This window comes from Solanum dulcamara, chromosome 2, assembly GCF_947179165.1.
Source record: "Solanum dulcamara chromosome 2, daSolDulc1.2, whole genome shotgun sequence".
Lineage (NCBI taxonomy): Eukaryota > Viridiplantae > Streptophyta > Magnoliopsida > Solanales > Solanaceae > Solanum > Solanum dulcamara.
In genome coordinates, this window is record NC_077238.1 from 72,726,688 (window position 1) to 72,750,384 (window position 23,697).

The window sequence follows — 23,697 nt, forward strand, 5'->3', positions numbered from 1 at the left end:
CCGTTTTGCATCAAAAGACAACCCAAACCAATCTTTAAAGCATCAAAATAAACCACAAGCCCTTCTAATCCTTCTGGTAGAGTCAAAATAAGAGCAGAGGTAAGCCGATCTTTCAAAGTTTTGAAACTCTTTTCACACTCATCTGACTATATGAATTTTGCCTTTTTTGGGTCAATTTCGTTATAGGAGATGAGATGGAAGAGAACCCATCAACAAACCTTCTATAATGACCGGCTAGACCCAAGAAGCTCCTAATGTCCGAAGGAGAAAATGGTCTAGGATAATTCTTGACCGCTCCATTTTCTTATAATCAACCTTGATCTCATCACCGGATACTATGTGACCTAGAAATGCCACCTCTTTCAACTAAAATTCGCACTTGCTAAATTTTGCAAACAATTACCTATCCCTTAATGTTCTCAAGTGGTTCTTATGTTCTTCCTCACCCCGAGAGTAAATCAAGATATCATCAATAAAGCCACAACCAAAGTATCAAGGTAGGATTTGAACACCCTATTAGTTAGGTTCATGAATACCACCAGTGCATTCGCCAACCCAAATGATATCACCATAATATCAAGCTAACCATACCTTATTCAGAACACCATCTTGAGAATTTCACACTCCCTCACCCTTAGTTGGTTATAGATGGCCAGAAGATCGATCTTGAAGAAATGACTTGCCCCTTGCAATTGATCAAAAAAATCATCTATCCTAGGGATTGGGTACTTGTTCATAATGGTCACCTTGTTCAATTAACAGTAATCTATGCATATCTGAAAAGACCCATCATTCTTTCTAACAAACAACACGGAAGCACCCCACGGTTAAATGCTTGTTCTTATGAACCCTTTTTCTAACAAGTCCTTTGATTATTCCTTCAACTCTTTTAATTCCACCGGTGCCATTCAGTAAGAAGGAATGGAGATAGGCTGAGTATCAGGGAAAAGATCAATACCAAAATCAATTTTCCATTTGGGAAGGATACAAGGAAGGTCATTGGGGAAGACATCGGGAAAATCATTGACTACGAGGACTGACTCAAGAGGAGGACTTTTGGAGTCGACCTCTATAACCCATACAATGTGGTAAATACAACCTTTAGCAATCAACTTTTGGGCCTTAAGACAAGAAATTAACCTACCCTTTACTATTGAATCACAACCCTTCCATTCAAGAATAGACTTATTTGGGAACTGAAACTTGACTTGATGAGCCCTACAATCTATGGAAGCATAAGATGCATCTAACCAATCCATACCAAGTATAATATCAAAATCTACCATGTCAAGTTCTATGAGATCACAAGGAATAACTTTATGCAATATAGACACAGGACAACCTTTATAGACTTTTCTAGCAACAACTGACTCAAAAATAGGGGTAGACACCAAATAAGGCTCTACTAACATTTCAGGAAATATATCAAACATATTAGCTAAGAAGGGAGTAACAAATGATAAATTTTCACCTGAATCTAACAATGCATACTCATCAAAAGAAAAGACCTTTAACATACTAGTAACAACATTTAGTGCTTCCTCAACCTCTTGTCTCTCATGCAAAGCATAAAAGCGGTTGGTGTGTTGGCCATCTCCTTGAGTTTGTTGACTGTGAGCCATTTGGACTTGAGGCCTACCAACATCCCCACCACTATAATCCCTAGCATGATGACTTAGTTTACCACACTTGAAGCATACATTGGAGTCGGCTAAGCATTCTCCTTTGTGAGTCCTTCCATATTTCTTGCAAGCGGGGAAAACTTAAGCGCCAAATTCTCTCTTGTGACTATTGGGTTAGCATCTTTGTCCTTGTTTAACCTAGGAGGAGGAACATTGGTAGAACCTTGTCCCACAAATCGTTGCCCACCTTGGCTCTTTCCACTACCACCATAACCGAACCTTTGAGGGTTGAACCCTCCACCATCTACTCTAGCCTTCTTAAACCCTCTCGACGTCTTTATCAAATTCTCTTCTTTAATTTATTTTGCATATGTCATATGTTGGGAGATGTCCATCTCTTTGACCAATATGACTGTTTTCATTCTTTGGACACCAATGTAGAGACACCAAAAATAAACTTGCTCATCCTTGCCCTTGGGTTAGAGATCATAAAATGAGCATACTTAGAAAATTTAGTGAATTTTTGGGCATACTCCCTCATACTCATACCCCCTTAGCAAATATTAATGAACTCTTGAATCTTTACCTCTATAATGGCCACAATTTGATACACTTCATCTATGAACTCTGTAGGGTCCTCATCAACTTTGGAACCATCAAACTCGGGCAGATTCATTCTCTTAAAATCCCAAATCCTAGAAGCTGGAGTGGGCACTTGAAGAGGAGGGTGTAGGATTATTATCTTGGTTAGATTGGTTGGCTACGACTTGAGCCAATAATATGATGATGTTGTGGAACTCTGCATGCGTTACTCCCTCTTCATGATGTGGAGCTTTGAGAACTAGAGGAGCTTGGTCCTCATCTTTGACTATTGCCTTAGGTGGATGCGCTCTTCCTCGAGGCAGGATCTAGAAGACATAAAATGATATGTTATTTAGAGGAAGAATTAGGACACTCTAGGGCACAACATGAATTTGAAAGAAGTGAAAACTTTCCTAAATGTCCCATAGTCTCCTATTAATAGTTGTGGCACACTTCACAACCATGAACAAGACTCTATTCGATGGGGTATGTTGGACTCTGAGAACTATTTCAAAACCTTGAGCTATGATACCAAGTTTGTTATGACCCAAGCCTAGGGCCTAGACGTGACACTATGAATGAGACATCCAAAGGTACCTCACCCAAGCCTCTTAGTATTTATTTATCTTTTCATAGGTAATGACATTAAATAATAATAAGAAAAAATAAAAAGAAAACAGGACTAAGGTTAACATCATAGAATATGAGACATTATTGACATCAAACTTCATACATCTATGTCCAACAATACCTTCAACATCATAGACTTGATGAGGGCTAAGACATGTCCCTAGCTCACCCTCAATGATATAAAATTAAAGTCAAATAAGATGTCTAGAAGTCTCAAAATTTAATAAACTCGATAAACAAAGGACTATTGTTCCCAAAACATGGGAAACCAAAAATGTAGCCTTCAACGATCTTGACTAGCCACGTGGAGGTGAATTAGGAGCAATGCCTATCCCTACACGGTGATATCATGTAGGAAAAAGAGTAGGTGTTGTACTTTGAATTTACTAAGTATGTGAGCATGAAATATAATGAAAAACATTAAGACATTTATAAGCAAAGTACATAAGTGAATGCACCGTAAGGAATCATTATATAAAGCATTAAAATATTCATTTTATGTGAACATGAGCATAATGAACATTTAAGACCATGCGAGCTATTACATGAAATCCAACATAACCCCCTACATTGGCATGGGGAGACTACTTGCTGGGTAGAATTCCATCAACTTTAATCATTTCTTTAACTTTAACTTAAGGGTTAATTATGGATCAACTAGCCTAAATAGCCTATAAGGGCTCCTATGTTGGAGCATAGTTAATGTAACGTGAGACTTTACTTAAGAACCCCTTAGGTCGAGTCCCTATCTGCATGCTACATTTTTTGCCAGGTCAATCCCACGGAATAATATTTAAGTATCATAATAATATAAGCATTTGTATAAATTTAGATATTAAATCATCATTCGGTAGAATAGCTCATTCAAATATTTTATTTGATTCAAATATTTGAGAATTGTCCTTATCACATTGAAACCATTTTTTGTCTAAGAAGCCCTTTCATCATCAATCAATCATTCTTTAAAGACATTCACATTCTTATAAATACACCTTTGTAAACATATGGTTAGAACCCCCCTTTCAATCACTTCAACATTCTTTAAGAGTCATTGCAAAACATGGTGGGTTCAGCCGATTTAACTTCAAATCATTAAACTCAATGATATTATGCATGAGAGGAATGTAATGCATCAATTAAAAACATACTTGAAAATAACCCACCAATTCACCTTAAATCTCTTTCATACCTTCGTATAGGGACTTTAAATAAAATCATCAATTTTATGTAAATAAGAGTCAATATAGACTAAGATAGGTAAATAGACATGAACTATTCAATCATTTATACATTCGAAAACATAATATAAAAACCCATATAATTCATCCTTTGAAATTGAACAATTGGAGTTTGAGAAAATACTTGGGCTCCATGGGTAAAGGAACCTTTGAATGAGATCCATATAACTTGTAGAAGAAAGCCCCAAAGCAGCTTTGAAATTGGAGACTTGAAGAATCTTTAATTAAAACCTTAGACTTTGGCTTGAAACCCATGGGAAATTTTAAGGGAAAAGAATTTGTGTTTTTGAGTCTCGTTTAAACTTCTACGAGTCATCAAATAGACTCATAAGCACCTTCTTCACAAGAAGTCATCAACATCACATTCAAGCCTAGTTCTATAACCACTCTAATACACTCACTTGAAACCCTTAACAAGAAGTCATCAATAGCCTACTACTATTACTCATATATTTACAACCACACATTCAAGCCTGCCATTCTAACCACTTTATGTCTCCCTTGAAGTCAACACCACTTAATAATGTTTATGTCTACCTTAACATCTTTATATCCTCATTGGCGTTAACTCCTACCAAAAGGCACACCAATGTACTCTTACCTATCTATTGCACACAACAAGATCCCATCTAGCTCTTCCCCTATGTCTATAACCTTAAATGGAATAATTATACCATAATTATCATAAAATGGAACACCCACTCTCTCCTTATCTGCCCTAACGCATCCATCGAGAGCTATAGGCTCTACTTAATATCATTTCTCTTAGGCTATCAACATTTGGGATACATAACCGACCTTGGTAGCGAAGTACTGTATCTCCCCCTTGGGATAAAACCATAATCTTCTTATTAACCACATGCTTCTTTAATTTAACTAAGGTTGGATATATGTCTTGCTTTTCTTATACATCCACTACCAATGATGATTTCGAACCATTTTGAACAAGAACACCACCCTTATAAGTATCAACCCTTCTTTGGATTGGAGCTCTTCTTGGAGGCATCTTCTGAAAATCACAAAGAATAATTGTTAGGGAGAAAAGACCTAGAGTACGCTCTATTGCACGACATGGATCTTGAAAAAGTGAAGATTTTCTAAAATACCTCAAATCCTCCTACTCATAGATGTGTCATACTTCATACTAATTATAAGACCTTGTAATATGAAAAGTCGAACAAAAGAAAAAGTTTCAAACAAATTGAAAACTGACCCAAGTCCACGAGTCAGTCTTCGACATGTAGAAGCTATTACGGGTCATAAACTTGAAGTGTAGAGGTAAAGTAGATAAGTGGAAATTTGGATAAGGCAAGTAAGAGTCTATGAGTCGTATTACAACTCTTGAAAGAGTCTATCACTCATAGAATGGAGTCGTAGTGCACGTCTTGAACCTTGAAAATGCCTAAGCTTCAGGACTACGTCTATGACTTAATAGGATGAGTCATAGAGAAGTTACGACACATAGAATTGAGTTGTGATAAAACTTCAGAGACTATCTAACTTGTAGATTTTTAGAACTGTAAGACAAGTCCTTGTGACGATTCGTAAAGATGACTATGATTATTAACACAACTCATAGTAAAAGTTCAGAGACTTGTTCTTTTAGGTCTTTATCAGGACCTGCAGGATGAGTCATTCCTATGACTCATCACTGCTTCTACAAACCATAGGATTAAGTCGTAAAAGTGCCCGATCCAAAATTTAATGAGGGGTAGTTTTGTATTTTTCTACGTTCTAATAATGTATGTGGACGTTTTAAGGACTAGATTCGTTATGAATTGTATCATAAATACCCCTAAAACTCTTTTATTCCATCATTATTCCCCAAACAAATTCTAGACTTCTCTCCCAAGGTTCCTCAAGAGTTCCTCAAGTTTTGCTTAGGGTTTATTCAAGATCAAGTCTCCTTTCTCAAATTCAAGTCTAATTTCAATCAAGATATGTTTGGATTGATTCATGAGTCCCTTCGTCTCATGGAGTCCAAGGTTTTATTTCAAAAATCTTATGAAATCTCATTACTTTTAAATTTTAATTTTGATGAATTATTTCGAGGCTGATTCAATTTCAGTTTTTAATCATTATTTATGATCTTTATAAGTATGTTTCTACATAAATTGTATGGTTTCAAGTTATTTTATTATTTCCCATGCATGCATCTATTTTCTATGATGAATTATGATTATGGAGTCCAATATTTTCAAGGTATTCTTATGTTTTTAATTAAATTGATTATGTATATGAGTTTTACTCTAAGTTCATGTATGTATTATGGTCATGAATTGTAAGTATGTTCAAATTATAATTTTCATGCAAATTATGAAGAAAGGTGACTTTAGGCCCTGTGAGGTAACCTAGGACCTAATCATATGAATTATGCAAGTATGATTTATAATGTGGAAGGCCAATACTCACATTGAACTTATGTTATGAAATGAACTACTCTATGAATTTCAAACCCATGATCATGTCTACAATTTATGTTAACTGTGATTACTATGTTATGCTACGTATTTTGTGAGATTTGACTTAACACCGAGTTGAATTTAGGTAGAGGCCCTACCAAAAGCCTTAGTAGCAGCCTCATGTCTCTTAAACTACGTACCACCATATGTTGCCTTATGTCTTAGCTAGTGGATCCACATATAGCGTATGTTCATGACTCGCCTAGCAAGGTAGAGTCTACCTTGGCAAGTAGATTCCCCTTTTCTTCATTGTATGAGGAGACAACGGGATTCCATGTTCTAGCTCACATAGTCTTATTCTCGATTATGGTTCCTATCCCACATATGTATATGAGTATTATGTTATTTTATAATCACGTCTCTAAAATGCTTTGATCATCATGGTATTTTCTCATGACTTTACTTATTTCTTTACTATGTATTCTCTTGATCAATGCATCTTATGATTAATATTGCATGTCATGCCCACATACTTATACATTCAAAAGTACTAACGCATATTATTTCCTATATTGTTTCATAATGTAGAGGTTGAGGCTGAGGATCGTGTCCATCCATATGGTTAGTTGAGCTTTCCTATTCCAGTGAAGTTGTGGTAAGTCATCATCTATCGAGGACTAGTTGTTGAGTTGGTTATCATTTCCAAAGACCTTTGTTATGTTCCATTTTTAGGGTGATCTAGAGACATGTCTTAGCCCCTACCCATGGTTAATATTAGAGGCATTAGTTGGAAAAATATTTTGAGTCTATGTTGTCAAGTTACATTCTTCATTTATGATTCATGTTCTAGACTCTCTTATGATATTCCCACATTTATTCTACCTTATGTATGCTTTATGACATGTCAAGAGACTTTGTTGGAGCCCTTTGGAGTTTCGATCACCGTATTATAACTAGGCCATAGGTCAGGTCATGAAAAACTTGGTATCAGAGCATAAGGTTTAAGATGTCTTAGGGTGTCCAATATGCTGCATTAAGTAGAGTCTTATTCATGGTTGTAAACCACACCACATCTATGAATAGGAGGCTATAACACATTTAGGAATTTTCACTTCTTTCGTGATCTATGTCGTGTGATAGAGTATGTTCTAAGACTTCCTTTCCCTAACATTTGTCCTTTGCGATTTTTAGAAAACATGCTTCCAAGAAGACCACCGTTGCCAAGGGGAAACAATGCTAACAAAGTCCAAGATCCTCTAGCTCCTCAAGGTAATGACCCTTTTCCCGAGCAAGTGAAATATGCAGAGTTCTGGACCACTTTTACCATGCTAGCCCAAGTAGTGGACAACAAGGGGTTGCAGCATCTCCAAATGCTCATACTCTGGCTTCTAGAATGTGGAACTTTGCACGAATGAACCCTTTAAAGTTTTATGGCTCAAAGGTTAATGAGGACCCCCAAGAGTTTATTGATGAGGTCTACAAAATAGTAAGTATCATGGGGGTGACTTCAAAAGAGAAAGCAGAGTTGGCGGCTTATCAAATCAAGGGTGTTGCTTAAGTTTGGTACACTCAATGGAAGTTGGATAGGGTAGATAAAGGTCCTATTAAATGAGAAGCCTTCAAACTTTCTTTTCTTGATTTATTTTTCCCTCTTGAGCTAAGGGAAGCTAAAGTTTTGGAGTTCATCAATCTTCGACAAGGTAATATGGGAATGAGAGACTATGACCTCAAGATTACTAAGCTATCCAAGTATGCTCCTTCCTTGGTTGCTGATCCACATGCCCGAATGAGCCAATTCCAATTGGAGGTGTCCGACTTGGTTACTAAGGAATGTCGTACCACTATGCTTGTGAAAGAAATGGACATATCTTGGCTCATGAATTTTGCCAAATAAATTGAAGGAGAAAATCTCAAGGAGATGAGGATTAGGGATTCTAAGAGGGCCCGATATGAAAGTGGGTTCTCTAATGCTAGGAACGGTGGTGGTAGTAGTGGACGCCCTCAACAAGGCCAAGGTTTGGGGAAGAAGTTTGCTAAAGATAAGGTTTCATACCCTAAAGCTCAAGAAGGATGAGGTGTGAATGCTAGTAGCCCTTCTTTTCCTAAGTGTGCAAAGTGTGGAAAGAATCATGGAGGATGATGCTGTAATAACACCAAAATTTTTCACTAAGATTCAGACCATTCTTCGTGTACGTATAGGATCATACTAGATGATTGTAAAGTGCATGCATGAGTTAGGATCAATTCCTAAGAAATTGGAGAGTGTCGGAGCTGATTTAGGGTCATAAGGGATCCCTAGAACCAAGCTAAGACCAAAGAATTCGTCTAGGCTAAGTTTTAGAATGAGATCGTATAAGGAGTCAACTTCTAACGACCATATCTTTTTAAATATGATGATCTAGGTGTCCCATGATCTATTAAATTAAAGGTCTTCGAGTCTTCTTTCCAATGCCGCCAAGATTGTAATTTTTGGTGTTCGAAGTCAAAAGTTATGACTATCCTAAGACAAACTAGTACTACAAGAATTTCAGGTCTGGGTTGTAACTGCAGGAAACCTGGGCTTCGCGCCGTAGTGGAACGACGCGCCACTATAGCGCCAGGAACCAGCCTCAGTAGTTTGGTCCCTGGTGCGGTGCGCTACTATTGGATATGCAGGTTTTTTTAAGCCTATTTTCCAAAACCCAGAAAAAACTTAGGCTTGGCGCTATAAGGGCGCGACGTGCCACTATAGTGCCATAAAACATCCTCAGTAGTTTGGTCCTTGGAGCGACGTGCCACTATCAGATGTGCATGTTTTAAGCCTATATTTGACTTGGCCCTGCAGTGGCGCGGCGTGCCACTATAGCGCCAGGAGTGTTTTAGCCTATTTTTCCAAATTTTTGGAGAAAGGGAAAATTGGGCATTTCCTAAATTATATATACATTAGCCTTGGGATGTTTTGGACCATTATTTTCAGTCCATTCCTCTCTCTAAAAAGCCCTAGAAATCACCTCTCTTCTCTTTCAAATCCATTTCCAACAAGGATTGCCTTCAAGAACTTCAAGGATTCAAGCTTTCCATTGAAGACCCAACATCAAGATTTCTTCAAAGTCTTCACCAAGGTATGTAAGTCTACTCAAATCATGGGTTGAGTTCACCCATGTGCCCTACATCCTCTTTGAGATTGATTGTTCTTAAGAATGGAGTTGGTTGATAGATTTATGTCCAACTAGGTCTTTTTCATCTATTATCCTAAATTTTATTATGTTGATGTTGTGGAGTCAAGAAAGTGATGTGCTACATGTTGGTATGAGTTGATTGAGATGAGAGGTTGAACATATTTTGTTGATCTTTCTTAACTATGTTGACTATGCTAAATATGTTAATTTTCTTAAATATATTGCTCACCATAAATTGTTGATTTAGAAATCTTGGAGTTGTGATGAGTCCCAAAGGATGTGTTAAATAAATAGAGGAGCGATTGGATAGGTTTGTAAATTATTACAAATGCATATTTAACTACTCTTGAAAGATATGATTGGGATTGATCGGATAGTATGATTGGAAGAGGTTTAATTATGATAGAATTGATGATTTGACTAGGTTCTAAATGAGACTTGTCAATATGATTTGATTGAGTTAATTGGATGGAGTTTTATGAGCATTGAGTCTTGGGAGGAGTATCAAACACCGAATTGGGTAAGAGTAAGCAATAACTCGAATCCAATAATTATGTCGCCAAATGTAGGAGGGGATTGAACTATTAAAGTCAGATGTTTCCCCAAAATTGTTGTCCTGACATTATAGGTCTTGGTTGATTAGATCCATGATTGGTTTATTCGTTCATACCCTGGCAAAGTATGAACGGACGCAACAATAACATCAGTTTTGTTGTACTGTTACTGGCTCATAAGTGATGGTTGTCGGATAATAGAAACTCCCATATAGGTCTTGATAGTATTCTGAGTCGGATTGGGTTGAATGGTGTGTGATTGGTCCCGTCTAAACCATAATCATATTTAGGCTTAGGACACTTAATTGAGTTGTTCTTCTTTTTGAGATGAGATTCCGAGTTGGTTTGATTCTCTCTGATATTGTTTCATTCGACCATTTTACATACTCGTATATTCCATGTACTGATGCCATTTGGCCCGCATCATTTCATGATGCATAGACAAGTACTCGAGATTATCAACCGGCGCACCGTTGAAGATCTACTTACTTCCAGCTAGTTGGTGAGTCCTCCCAGTTTTCATAGGATACCGAGACTTATCTTGCAGCTTTGATTTGTTTCCCTTATTTTGACTTTTAGTAGCCATGGACTTGTCTTTGACACCTCCTAGATTGTTGATAGAGGCTTCATAGACTAAAGTGTGAAAATGTTAATTTGTTCGCTTTGACTAGTTTTATTCTAGCTGATTATTGATTTGATAGTTGTTTGGCCTTTGGCCCTGGATTATGGATAGTAGTCCTATAATAGAGCCTTCCACCGATAGAATGTAAATGAATGAAAGTGTGACTGGACCAGGTGGTTTGCTTGAAGGCCAGAAATGGCTTTCGAGTGCTGGCCACGTTTAGGGTACCTTCCCGAGGTATGACAAACATGGTATTAGAGCACAGAGTTCAAGAGTCCTAGGGAGTCTATGAAGCCATGTCTAGTAGATTCTTGCTTATGGGTGTGTTATGTACCACACTTTTAATCAGGAGGCTATAAGACATTAGGAATTATTTCACTTCTTTCATACTCTGAATTCATGCGATAAAGTTGAACTCTATAAAACTTCATTTCTAATTCGTGCATTTATACGTTGCAGACAATGCCTCCTAAACGTACTGCTAGCCAGAGAAATACTGATAACACAAAGATGCCATAGTCAGAGGTACGCCTATCGAGGACTAAGGGCCGACCTGCAAGGTATGCTGAGGCACCTCAAGTGCCTACTACTTCACCTGCACCAACCTCAGAGGCAGACTTTCGAGGAGCGATTACCATGCTCACCCAAGAGCCGTCTGCTGCCACAAGAATTAGAGATTTTCTAAGAATAAATCCGCCGGTATTCACGGGTTCTAAGGTTGATGAAGACCCCCAGAATTTATTTGATGAGATATAGAAGATCCTGAATGCGATGCATGCTACAGAGATCGAAGGGGTTGAGTTGGTGTCTTATCAGTTCAAGGATGTGGCAAACATCTGGTATAACCAATGGGAACAAGGTAGAGGTGAGGATGCTGAACCTGCTATATGGGATGAATTTGAGGGAGCCTTTGTTGACCACTTCTTTCCCAGAGAATTGAGGGAAGCAAAAGTGGAGGAGATTGTGAATATGAAAGTAAAAGGTATGACCATTAAGGAGTACAGTCTAAAGTTCATCCAACTGTCCAGATATGCTCCAGAAATGATTCCAGATATGAGGTCGAAGATGAGAAAGTTCATCTCTGGATTGGGAAGACATATGAAGAAGGAGTGTAAAAAAGCACTATTGATCTCTAACATGGATAGTTCCAAATTGATGGTGTATGCTCAACAGGTGGAGGGTGAGAAGAGGAAGGACAAGGAGGAACATCTGAGAAAGAAGGCAAAATCAGCCGGACATGAAATTGAACAGAGGCAGAATAAGGGCAACAGGTCCTTCTTCTAGAAAAGGCCTTCCAACTATGACTTGTCCACCGCAAGTGCACCTACGCTGCATAACAGGTATGATCGGCAGGGACAAAGTCACCAAAACATCAGATCTCAGGGTTCTCAATCCTAGGCTAACGTAGGTCAAGGTTCGAATGGAAAGACACCATGCGGCAAGTATGGTAAGCTCCACTTGGGAGAGTGCAGAGCAGGAAGGGTTGGTTGTTATAAATACGGCCAAATGGACCATTTTCAGAAAGAGTGTCAAATATGGGGCAATAGAACCCAGTATTCTATCACCGCACCACCAGCTAGAGATAATCAAAGGGGCACTACTCTAGGTAGGAGCGGAGGTACAAACCATCTATATGCCATGAGTAGTCGCCAAGATCACGAGAACTCCCCAAATGTCGTGATGGGTATGATACGAGTCTCTTCTCTTGACTGTTATGTTTTGATGGATCTGAGTGCCACACTATCTTTTATGACTCCTTACGTGGCTAGTAAATTCAATAAAATTCCTGAATATCTTCTTGAGCCTTTCAGTGTAGCTACTCCCATCGGTGATTCTGTCTTAGCTGAGAGAGTCTATAGAGAGTGCACTGTGTCAATCCATTATAGGGATACCTTGGCTGACTTAGTTGGGTTATACATAGTCAATTTTGATGTGATCCTTGGCATGGACTGGCTTTATGTCTGTTATGCCTCTATTGATTGTAGGACTCAGATTGTCAAGTTCAAATTCCTGAATGAGGCTGTCATAGAGTAGAAGGGAGTCTTGTTGTGCCTTAGGGTAAGTTTATTTCCTACCTTAGGGCCAAAAAACTAATCTCGAAAGGGTGTATTTATCACATCATCTAAGTGAAAGATGACAGTATTAAGTCTCCATCCTTTGAGTCGGTCCCGATTGTCAACGAGTTTCCTAAAGTCTTTCCCAAAGATCTACCCGAAGTCCCTCCTAATAGGGAGATCGACTTTGGGATCGATGTTCTTCTTGGTACCCAGCCTATCTCTATCCCTCTATATAGAATGGCTCCTACTGAGTTGAAAGAGTTGAAGGAACAACTGAAGGACTTGTTAGATAAAGGATTTATTAGGCCGAGTGTCTCACCATGGGGTGCGCCCATCCTATTCATGCGAAAGAAAGATTCCACAGTTAGATATGCGCCCATCAAGGACTAGGGGCCGACCTGCAAGGTATGCTGAGGCACCTTAAGTGACTACTACTCCGCCTGCACCAACATCGGAGGCATATTTTTGAGGAGAGATTGCCATTCTCACTCAATTAGTGGCTACCCTCAATGGTAACCAGAGTTCGCCAACTCTTAGCTCTAGTTCTCAAGAACCGTCTGCTGCCACAAGAATTAGAGACTTTCTGAGAATGAATTCACCGGCATTCACGGGTTCTAAGGTTGATGAAGACCCCCAGAATTTTTATTGATGAGATGTGGAAGATCCTGAAAGCTATGCATGCTACAGAGATTGAGGGGGTTGAGTTGGTGTCTTATTAGCTCAAGGATGTGGCAAACATCTAGTATAACCAGTAGGAACAAAGTAGAGGTGAGGATGCTGAGCCTGCTATTTGGGATGAGTTTGAGGGAGCCTTTCTTGATCACTTCTTTCCCAGAGAACTGAGGGAAGCGAAAGTAGAAAAGTTTATGAATTTGAAACAAGAGGGTATGACCGTTAAAGAGTACAATATAAAGTTCATCTAGCTGTCCAGATATGATCTAGAGATGATCCCAGATATGAGGTCGAAGATGAGAAAATTTGTCTCCGGATTAGGAAGACGAATGAAGAAGGAGTGCAAAGCGGCATTATTGATCTCTGACATGGATATTTCGAGATTAATGGTGTATTCTCAACAGGTGGAAGATGAGAAGAGGAAAGACAGGGAGGAGCATGTGAGCAAGAAGGCAAAATCAGTTGAACATGAGAATGAACAGAGGCAGAACAAGGGCAACAAGTCCTTCTTCCATAAGAGGTCTTCCAACTATGCCTCGTCCACCTCAAGTGAACCTATGCTACATAATAGGTATGATCAGCAGGGATAGAGTGACCAAAATTTTAGATTCTAGTGTTCTTAATCCTAGGCTAGCATGGGTCAAGGTTTGAAAAAGAATCCACCATGTAGCAAGTGCGGTGAGCTCTACTTGGGAGAGTTCAGAGAGGGAGATAAGGGTTGTTATAAATATGGCCAGGTGGGCAATTTTCAGAGAGAGTGTCCAACATAGGGCAACAGGGCCTAGCATTCTACCACCACACCACCAGCTAGAGGTAATCAGAGGGCCACTACTTTAGGTATGAGCGGAGGTACAAACCGTCTATATGCCATGGGTAGTCGCCAAGATCAGGAGAACTCCCCAAACGTCGTCGGGTATGATTTAAGTCTCTTCTCTTCACTGTTATGTTTTGATGGATTCGGGTGCCACACTATCTTTTGTGACTCCTTACGTGGCAAACAAAATTCAATAAAATTCTGGGATATCTTCTTGAGCCTTTCAGTGTAGCTATTCCTGTCGGTGATTCTGTCTTAGCTGAGAGAGTCTATAGAGATTGCACTGTGTCAATCCATCATAGGGATACCTTGGCTGACTTAGTTGAGTTAGACATGGTTGATTTTGATGTGATCCTTGGCATGTACTGGCTTTATGTCTGTTATGCCTCTATTGATTGTAGGACTCAGACTATCAAGTTCAAATTCCCGAATGAGGCTGTCATAGAGTGGAAGGGTAGTCCTGTTATGCCTAAGGGTAAGTTTATTTCCTACCTTAGGGCTAGAAAACTAATCTCGAAAGGGTGTATTTATCACATCATCCGAGTAAAAGATGACAGTATCGAGTCTCCATCCCTTGAGTCGGTCCTAATTCTCAACGAGTTTCCTAAACTCTTTCTTGAAGATCTACTTAGAGTCCCTCCTAATAGGGAGATTGACTTTGGGATCAATGTCCTTCCTGGTACCCAGCCTATCTCTATCCCTCCATATAGAATGGCTCCTGCTGAGTTAAAAGAGTTGAAAGAACAGTTGAAAGACTTATTAGATAAGGGATTCATTAGGCCGAGTGTCTTACCATGGGGTGGTCCTGTCCTATTTGTGAGAAAGAAAGATGGGTCCCTTAGAATGTGTATTGATTACAGGTAACTAAACAAGGTTACCATAAAGAACAAATACCTCTCCCCAGAATAGATGATTTATTTGATCAACTTCAGGGTGCCACTTGTTTCTCAAAGATAGACCTAAGATCGGGTTACTATCAGTTGAAGGTGAGGGAGTGTGACATCCCAAGGACAGCTTTTCGGATCTGTTATGGCCATTTTGAGTTCTTGGTTATGTCCTTTGGGTTGACTAATGCCCCTGCAGCTTTTATGGATCTCATAAATCGAGTATTTAAGCCATATCTTGATATGTTTGTAATTGTATTCATTGATGATATTTTGGTTTATTCTAAGAATGAGGAGGAGCACGCCTATAATCTTAGAGCCATCTTGCAATCTTTGAATGACCAGGTATTGAATGCAAAGTTCTCCAAATATGAATTTTGGCTTGCATCAGTGGTTTTTCTCGACCATATTATATCTGGAGATGTTATTCAGGTTGATGCTCAGAAGATTGAGGTAGTGAAAAATTAGCCCAGACCCATATCCCCAACAGATATAAGAAGCTTCTTGGGTTTGGCTGGCTATTATCAAAGGTTTGTAGAGGGATTCTCATCCATATCATCACCATTGACCAAGCTAACCCAAAATAAGGCTAAGTTCCAATGGTTCGATGCTTGTGAGGAGAGTTTCTAGAAATTGAAGACCAAGCTAACCACTGCTCTTATTCTAACTTTGCTCGATGGAACAGAGGGTTTTGTAATCTATTATGATGCGTCTAGAGTTGGTTTGGGCTGTGTGTTGATGCAGAGGGGAAAGGTGATAGCCTATGCTTCAAGACAACTTAAGATTCATGAGAAGAATTACCCAACTCATGACCTTGAACTGGCAGCTGTGGTATTTGCTCTTAAAATTTGGCGCCACTACTTGTATGGAGTGCATGTTGATGTGTTCACCGATCATAAGAGTTTACAATATGTCTTCAGCTAAAAGGAACTCAACCTGAGGTAAAAGAGATAGCTCGAGTTGCTCAAGGACTATGATATGAGATTCCTCTACCATCTAGGTAAACCTAATGTTGTTACTGATGTTTTTAGCAGGTTATCTATGGGTAGCACTGCCCATATGGAGGAGGGAAGGAAAGATTTGGCTAAAGAGGTGCATAGATTAGCTCGATTGGGAGTTCGTCTTGAAGAGAATAACGAAGGTAGACTTAATATCTGGGATGGGTCTGCATCCTCACTCGTGGTAGAGGTAAAAGAGAAGCAAGACCAAGATCCCATCCTTCTCCAATTGAAGGAAGTTGTTCATAAACAAAAGGTGATGTTTTTTACCAAAGGGGGAGATGGTGTGTTGAGGTACCAAAATAGATTGTGTGTCCTAGATGTTGATGATGTGCGAGAAAGGATTATGGCCGAAGCGCATAGTTCTAGATACTCTATTCATCCTGGCTCTACAAAGATGTATCATGACTTGAGAGAAGTTTATTGGTGAAGTAGAATGAAGAGACATATTGCAAAATTTGTTTCCAAGTGCCCAAATTGCCAACAGGTTAAAGTTGAGCATCAAAGGCCATGTGGGTTAGCTCAAAACATAGAAATTTCAGAATAAAAGTGGGAGATGATCAATATGGACTTTATTATGGGTTTGTCGAGGTCCCAAAAATGATATGATCTGATTTAGGTGATTGTGGATAGGATGACAAAATCGGCTCACTTCTTGGCAGTTAAGACTACTAATATCGCAGAGGATTATGCAAAATTATACATCTAGGAGATCGTCAGATTGCATGGGGTCCCCCTGTCTATCATCTCTAAAAGAGGATCTCAATTCACTTCCCAATTTTAGAGATCCTTTCAGAAGGGACTGGGTTCAAAGGTGAATCATAGTACGACCTTTCATCCCTAGACAGATGGCCAAGCAGAGTGCACCATCCAGACATTGGAGGATATGTTGAGGGCATGTGTACTTGACTTCAAAGGAAATTGGGATGATCACTTATCTCTTATAGAGTTTGCATATAATAACAGTTATCATGTGAGTATTCAAATGGCTCCTTATGAAGCTTTCTATGGGAGGAGGTGTAGATCACCAATTGGGTGGTTTGAGGTCAGTGAAGTTGAGTTGATTGGGCCTTATTTTGTTCAACAAGCTATAGAGAAGGTGAGAGTTATTCAAGATAGGCTAAGGATAGCCCAAAGCCATCAAAAATCATACACCGATGTGAGGAGGAGAGACTTAGAGTTTGAGGTGGATGATTGGGTCTACTTGAAAGTGTCACCCATGAAGGGCGTCATGAGGTTTGGAAGGAAGAAAAAGCTTAGTCGTTGATACATTGGTCCTTATCAGGTGGTGAGGAGGATTGGGAGTGTAGCTTATGAGTTGGAGTTACCCTTGGAACTAGACGTTATTCACCTGGTATTTCATATTTCGATGTTGAAGAAGTGCTTGGGCGATCCCTCATTGGTAGTCCCCATTGATAGTATTGGAGTTAAGGATAGCTTGTCATATGAAGAGGTTTCGGTCCAAATCCTTGATCGCTAAATTCGCAATTTGAGGAACAAAGAGATTGACTTAGTCAAAGTCTTATGGAGAAATCAATTTGTCAAGGAAGCCACATGGGAAGCGGAGGAAGATATGAAAGCTAAATATTCGCATCTATTCGTGCCCATCGATGAGAATGTTGAAGGTAATGTCCATTTTCTTGTCTTGAATTCGTATGCGAATTTTAAGTTCGGATAGTAAATTATTTTGAGAATTTGATTGGTTGAATGAATGAATTCTGAGTGTGATTTGTACCTCGAGTCCATCCTTGGTTTACTCATCATTCGAGGATGAATGATTCTAAGGGGGAGATAATTTAACACCCCCAAAATTTTTCACTAAGATTTAGACCGTTCTTTGTGTACGTATAGGATCGTACTAGATGATTCTAAAGTGCATGCATGAGTTGGGATCAATTCCTAAGAAATTGGAGAGTGTCAGAGGTGATTTAGGGTCATAAGGGATCCCTAGAACCAAGCTAAGACCAAAGAATTCGTCTTGGCTAAGTTTTAGAATGAGTTCGTATAAGGGGTCGACTTCTAATGACCATATCTTTTGAAATATGACGATTTGGGTGGCCCATGACCTATTAAATTAAAGTTCTTTGAGTCTTCTTTCCAACTCTACCAAGATTGTAATTTTTGGAGTTCGGAGTCAAAAGTTATGACTATCCTAAGACGAACTAGTACTGTAGGAATTTCAGGCTTGGGTTGTAACTGCAGGAAACCTAGGCTTGGCATGTGCCACTATAGCTCCAGGAACTAACCTCAGTAGTTTGGTCCCTGGCGCGGTGCGCCACTATTGGATGTGCAAGGTTTTATAAGCCTATTTTCCAGAACCCAGAAAAAACTTAGGCTTGGCGCTGTAAGGGCGCGATGCGCCACTATAGCGCTATAAAACAGCCTCAATAGTTTGGTCCTTGGCGCGATGTGCCACTATCAGATGTGCAGGTTTTAAGCCTATATTCGACTTGGTGCTGTAGTGGCGCGGCGCGCCACTGTAGCGCTAGGAGTGTTTTAGCCCATTTTTCCAAATTTTTAGAGAAAGGGCAAATTCGGCATTTCCCAAATTATATATACATTAGCCTTGGGATGTTTTGGACCATTATTTTCAGTCCATTCCTCTCTCTAAAAAGCCCTAGAAATCCCCTCTCTTCTTCTTCAAATCCATTTCCAACAAGGATTGCCTTCAAGAACTTCAAGGATTCAAGCTTTCCCTTGAAGACCCAACATCAAGATTTCTTCAAAGTCTTCACCAAGGTATGTAAGGCTACTCAAAGCATGGGTTGAGTCCACCCATGTGCCCTACATCCTCTTTGAGATTGATTATTCTTAAGAATGGAGTTGGTTGATAGATTTATGTCCAAGTAGGTCTTTTTCATCTATTATCCTAAATTTTATTATGTTGATGTTGTAGAGTCAAGAAAGTGATGTGCTACATATTGGTATGAGTTGATTGAGATGAGAGGTTGAACAATTTCGTTGATCTTTCTTAACTATGTTGACTATGCTAAATATGTTAATTTTCTTAAATATGTTGCTCACCTTAAATTGTTGATTTAGAAATATTGGAGTTGTGATGACTCCCAAAGGATGTGTTAAATGAATAGAGGAACGATTGGATAGGTTTTTAAATTGTTACTAATGCATATTTAACTACTCTTGAAAGATATGATTGGGATTGATCGGATAGTATGATTGGGAGAGGTTTGATTGTGATAGAATTGATGATTTGATAAGGTTCCAAATGAGACTTGTCGATATGTTTGATTGAGTTGATTGGATGGAGTTTTATGAGCATTGAGTCTTGGGAGGAGTATCGAGCACTGAATTGAGTAAGAGTAAGTAATAACTCGAATCCAATAACTACGTTGCCAAACGTAGGAGGGGATTGAACCATTAAAGTCAAATGTTTCCCCAAAATTATTTTCCTAACATTATAGGACTTGGTTGTATTGGATCCATGATTAGTTGAGTCGTTCATACCCTGGTAAAGTATGAATGGATGCGGCAACAACATCGGTTTGTTGTACTGTCACTGGCTCATAAATGATGGTTATCGGATAAGAGAAATTCCCATATAGGTCTTGAAAGTATTCTGAGTCGGATTGGGTTGAATGGTATATGATTGGTCCCTTCTAAACCATATTCATGTTTAGGCTTAGGACACTTGATTGAGTTGTTCTTCTTTCCGAGTTGAGATTCTGAGTTGGTTTGATTCTCTTTGATGTTATTTTATTCGGCCATTTTACATAATCGTACATTCCATGTACTGACGTCATTTGGCCTACATCGTTTCATAATGCAGAGACAAGTACTCGAGATCATCAACTGACGTACCATTGAAGATCCACTTACTTCCAGCTTGTTAGTGAGTCATCCTAGTTTCTAGAGGATACCAAGACTTATCTTATAGCTTTGATTTGTTTCCCTTATTTTGACTTGTGGTAGCCATGGACTTGTTATTGACACCTCCTAGATTGTTGATAGAGGCTTCATAGACTAGAGTGTGGAAATGTTGATTTGTTCGTTTTGACTAGTTTTATTCTAGCTGATTATTGATTTGATAGTTGTTGAGCCTTTGGCCCTGGATTATGGATAGTAGTCCTATAATACAGCCTTCTGCCGATAGAATGTGAATTAATGAAAGTGTGACTGGACCAGGTGGTTCACTTGAAGGCCAGAAATAACTTTCGAGTGCCGGCCACGTCTAGGATACCCTCTTGGGGCATGACAGATGCTTGATGGGAATGGATGCTTGTTATGGATGTTGCAAGATGGGACATAAGCAATTCGAGTGACCTCATAGTGGCAACAAAGGAGGATAAGGTCTTCCACAAGGAGGCCAAGTGCAATAAGGCGCCCAAGCTCAACCTATGAGTGGCCAATGCAACAACCGATTCTATGCTCTTCATGATAGGAAATATAAGGATGACACTCCCGATGTGGTCATAGGTATGTTACAGGTCTTTAACTTTGACGTTTATGCATTACTTAATTCGGGTGCCAACTTATCTTTTGTTACTCCGCACCTTGTTATGAGATTCAATGTGTGCCCCAAAGTGTTGTAGAACCTTTTTCAATTTATACTCCCGTTAGTGATTCGGTATTATCCAAGAGACTTATATAAATTATCCCATGTCGGTCTTGCACAAAATTATTCCATGTGATTTTGTTGAATTTGACATGAATGATTTTGACATCATTCTTGATATGGATTGGTTACATGCCGCTTATGTTTTTATATGTTGTAGGACCCGTGTGGTTAAGTTTCACTTTCCTAATAAGCCTATTTTTGAATGGAAAGGTAATGATTTGGTGGTTAAGGGTCGATTCATCTCATGTATTAAAGCTAGGAAAATGATTTCCAAATGGTGCATTTATCATATTGTGTGAGTTAAGGATGTTGATTCTGAAACTCCTACCCTTGAGTTGGTCCCTATAGGGAATGAATTTCTCTATGTGTTTCCTGATGATTTGCCCGATATTCCTCCTGAAAAAGAAATTATCTTTGGCATAGATCTGCTTCCCAATACCCAACCAATTTCTATTTCCCCTTACCATATTGCTCCTGCAGAACATAAGGAGTTGAAAGAGCAATTTAAAGATTTGTTGGATAGGGGTTTTATAAGGCCAAGTATTTCACTATATAGTGCTCCCATGTTGTTTGTTAGGAAGAAGGATGGGTCGCTCCGAATGTGTTTAGAATGCCAACAACTTATTAAGGTCACCGTAAAGAACAAATATCCAATTTCAATGATAGATGACTTATTTGACAAATTACAAGGAGCAAGTTAATTCTCAAAAATTGATCTCTGATCCTGTTAGCATCAACTAAGGGTAAGGGAGTGTCATATTCCCAAAATGACATTTCGAACAAGGTATGGTCATTTTGAATTTATAGTAATGTCATTTGGTTTGATTGATGCTCTCGCTATCTTCATGGATTTGATTAATTGTATTTTCAAGCCATAATTGGACATGTTTGTAGTGGTGTTCATTGATGACATCTTGATTTATTCTCGAAATGAGGATGATCATATGAGTCAGTTGAGAATTGTGTTGCAAATATTAAGAGATAAGCAACTATTTTTCAAGTTTTGTAACTGTGAATTTTGGCTAAGGGAAGTCGCATTTCTTGGTGTGATGGGATTAAGATTGATCCAAAGAAAATAGAGGTGGTAAATAATTGACCTAGACCATTATCTCCTTCGGATATTAGAAGTTTTTTGGGTCTAGCCGACTATTATAGGAGGTTTGTTGAAGGATTTTCATCTTTTGCTTCACCTTTGACTAAGTTGACCCTAAAGAAGGTGAAATGTCAATGGTTGGATGAATCTGAGAAGATTTTTCAAATTTCAATAGTTGGATGTATATGAGAAGAGCTTTCAAATATTGAAAGATTGACTTACGTCGGCTCCTATTTTGACATTGACCGAAGGTCCGAATGGGTTTGTGGTTTATTGTGATGCCTCACATGTTAGTTTCGGTTGTGTTTTGATGCAACATAGTAGGGTTATAGCTTATGATTCTAGATAAATTAAGATACATGAAAGGAACTATCCAACCCATGATCTGGAACTTTCGGCAATTGTGTTTGCTTTGAAAATATAGAGCCATTACTTTTATGGGGTGCATGTTGATGTGTTTACCGACCACAAAAGTTTGCAATATGTGTTTAGTCAAAGGAACTTGAACCTTAGACAACAGATAAGGCTTGAACTTCTAAAGGATTATGACATGAGTGTGTTGTACCATTCAGGTAAGGTAAATATTGTTGCCGATGCTCTTAGTCGGTTGTCCATGGAAAGTGTTGCATATGCTAGGGAAGGTAAAATGGAGTTGGTTAAAGATTTCCATAGATTGGCATAATTAGGTATGCGTTTGGCGGATGCTAAGGACCAACAAGACAATGATCCAATGTTGGTTGAATTAAAGAAGTCAGTTGTCGAAAAAGCCATTAAATCTTTCGCCCAAAGGGGAGATTGGGTACTATGTTACAAGGTCTCTTGTGTGTTTTTAATATTGATGGACTAAGAGAGTTGATATTGAATAAGGCCCATAGTTTTCGATATTCAATTCATCCGAGATCCACCAAGATGTATCATGATTTGGTGGAATGGCATGAAGAAGCACAACACGGAGCTTGTGTCTAAGTGTCCAAATTGTCAACAAGTTAAAGTTGAGCATAAAAAAATAAGAGGTTTAGCTCAAGTCATTGAGATTCTTACGTGGAAGTGGAAATATGTGAATATGGACTTTGTAATAGGTTTGCCTCGCACTAGGAGACAACATGATTCTATTTGGGTTTGTGTGGATCGAGTTACTAAGTCGGCACATTTTCTACTAGTTAGGACTTCTTATGGTGTCGAAGACTATGCTAAGTAGTATCTTTGTGAACTTGTGAAACTTTATGGTGTTCTTTTTTCGATTATGTGTGATAGAGGTACTCAATTCACTTTACATTTTTTAAAGTCATTTCAAAAAGGTCTTAGTACAAGAGTAAGCTAAGTACCTCTTTTCATCCTCAAACCAATGTACAAGCCAAAAAACGATTCCAAACTTTGGAAGATATGTTAAGATCATTTGTTATTGATCTTAAAGGAAGCTGGGATAGGCACTTGCCATTAATTGAGTTTTCCTAAAATAATAAATATCACTCTAGTATCTAAATGGCTCCTTTTGAAGCCTTATATGGAAGAGCATGTAGATCTCCAGTAGGTTGGTTTGAAGTGGGTTAGATGGTATTGATTATTCAAGATTTGATAGTTGATGCAATAGAGAAAGTAAGGCTCATAAGAGAAAGATTAAAGATGACTCAAAGTCGTCAAAATTCCTCTCCGGACACTAGAAGATGAGAGCTTAAATTTGATGTGAATAATTGGGTGTATTTAAAGATTTCACCTATGAAGGGTGTAATGTGTTTTGGTAAAAAAGGGAGGTTGAGTCCTATATATGTAGGACCCTATAGGATATTGAAGCGTA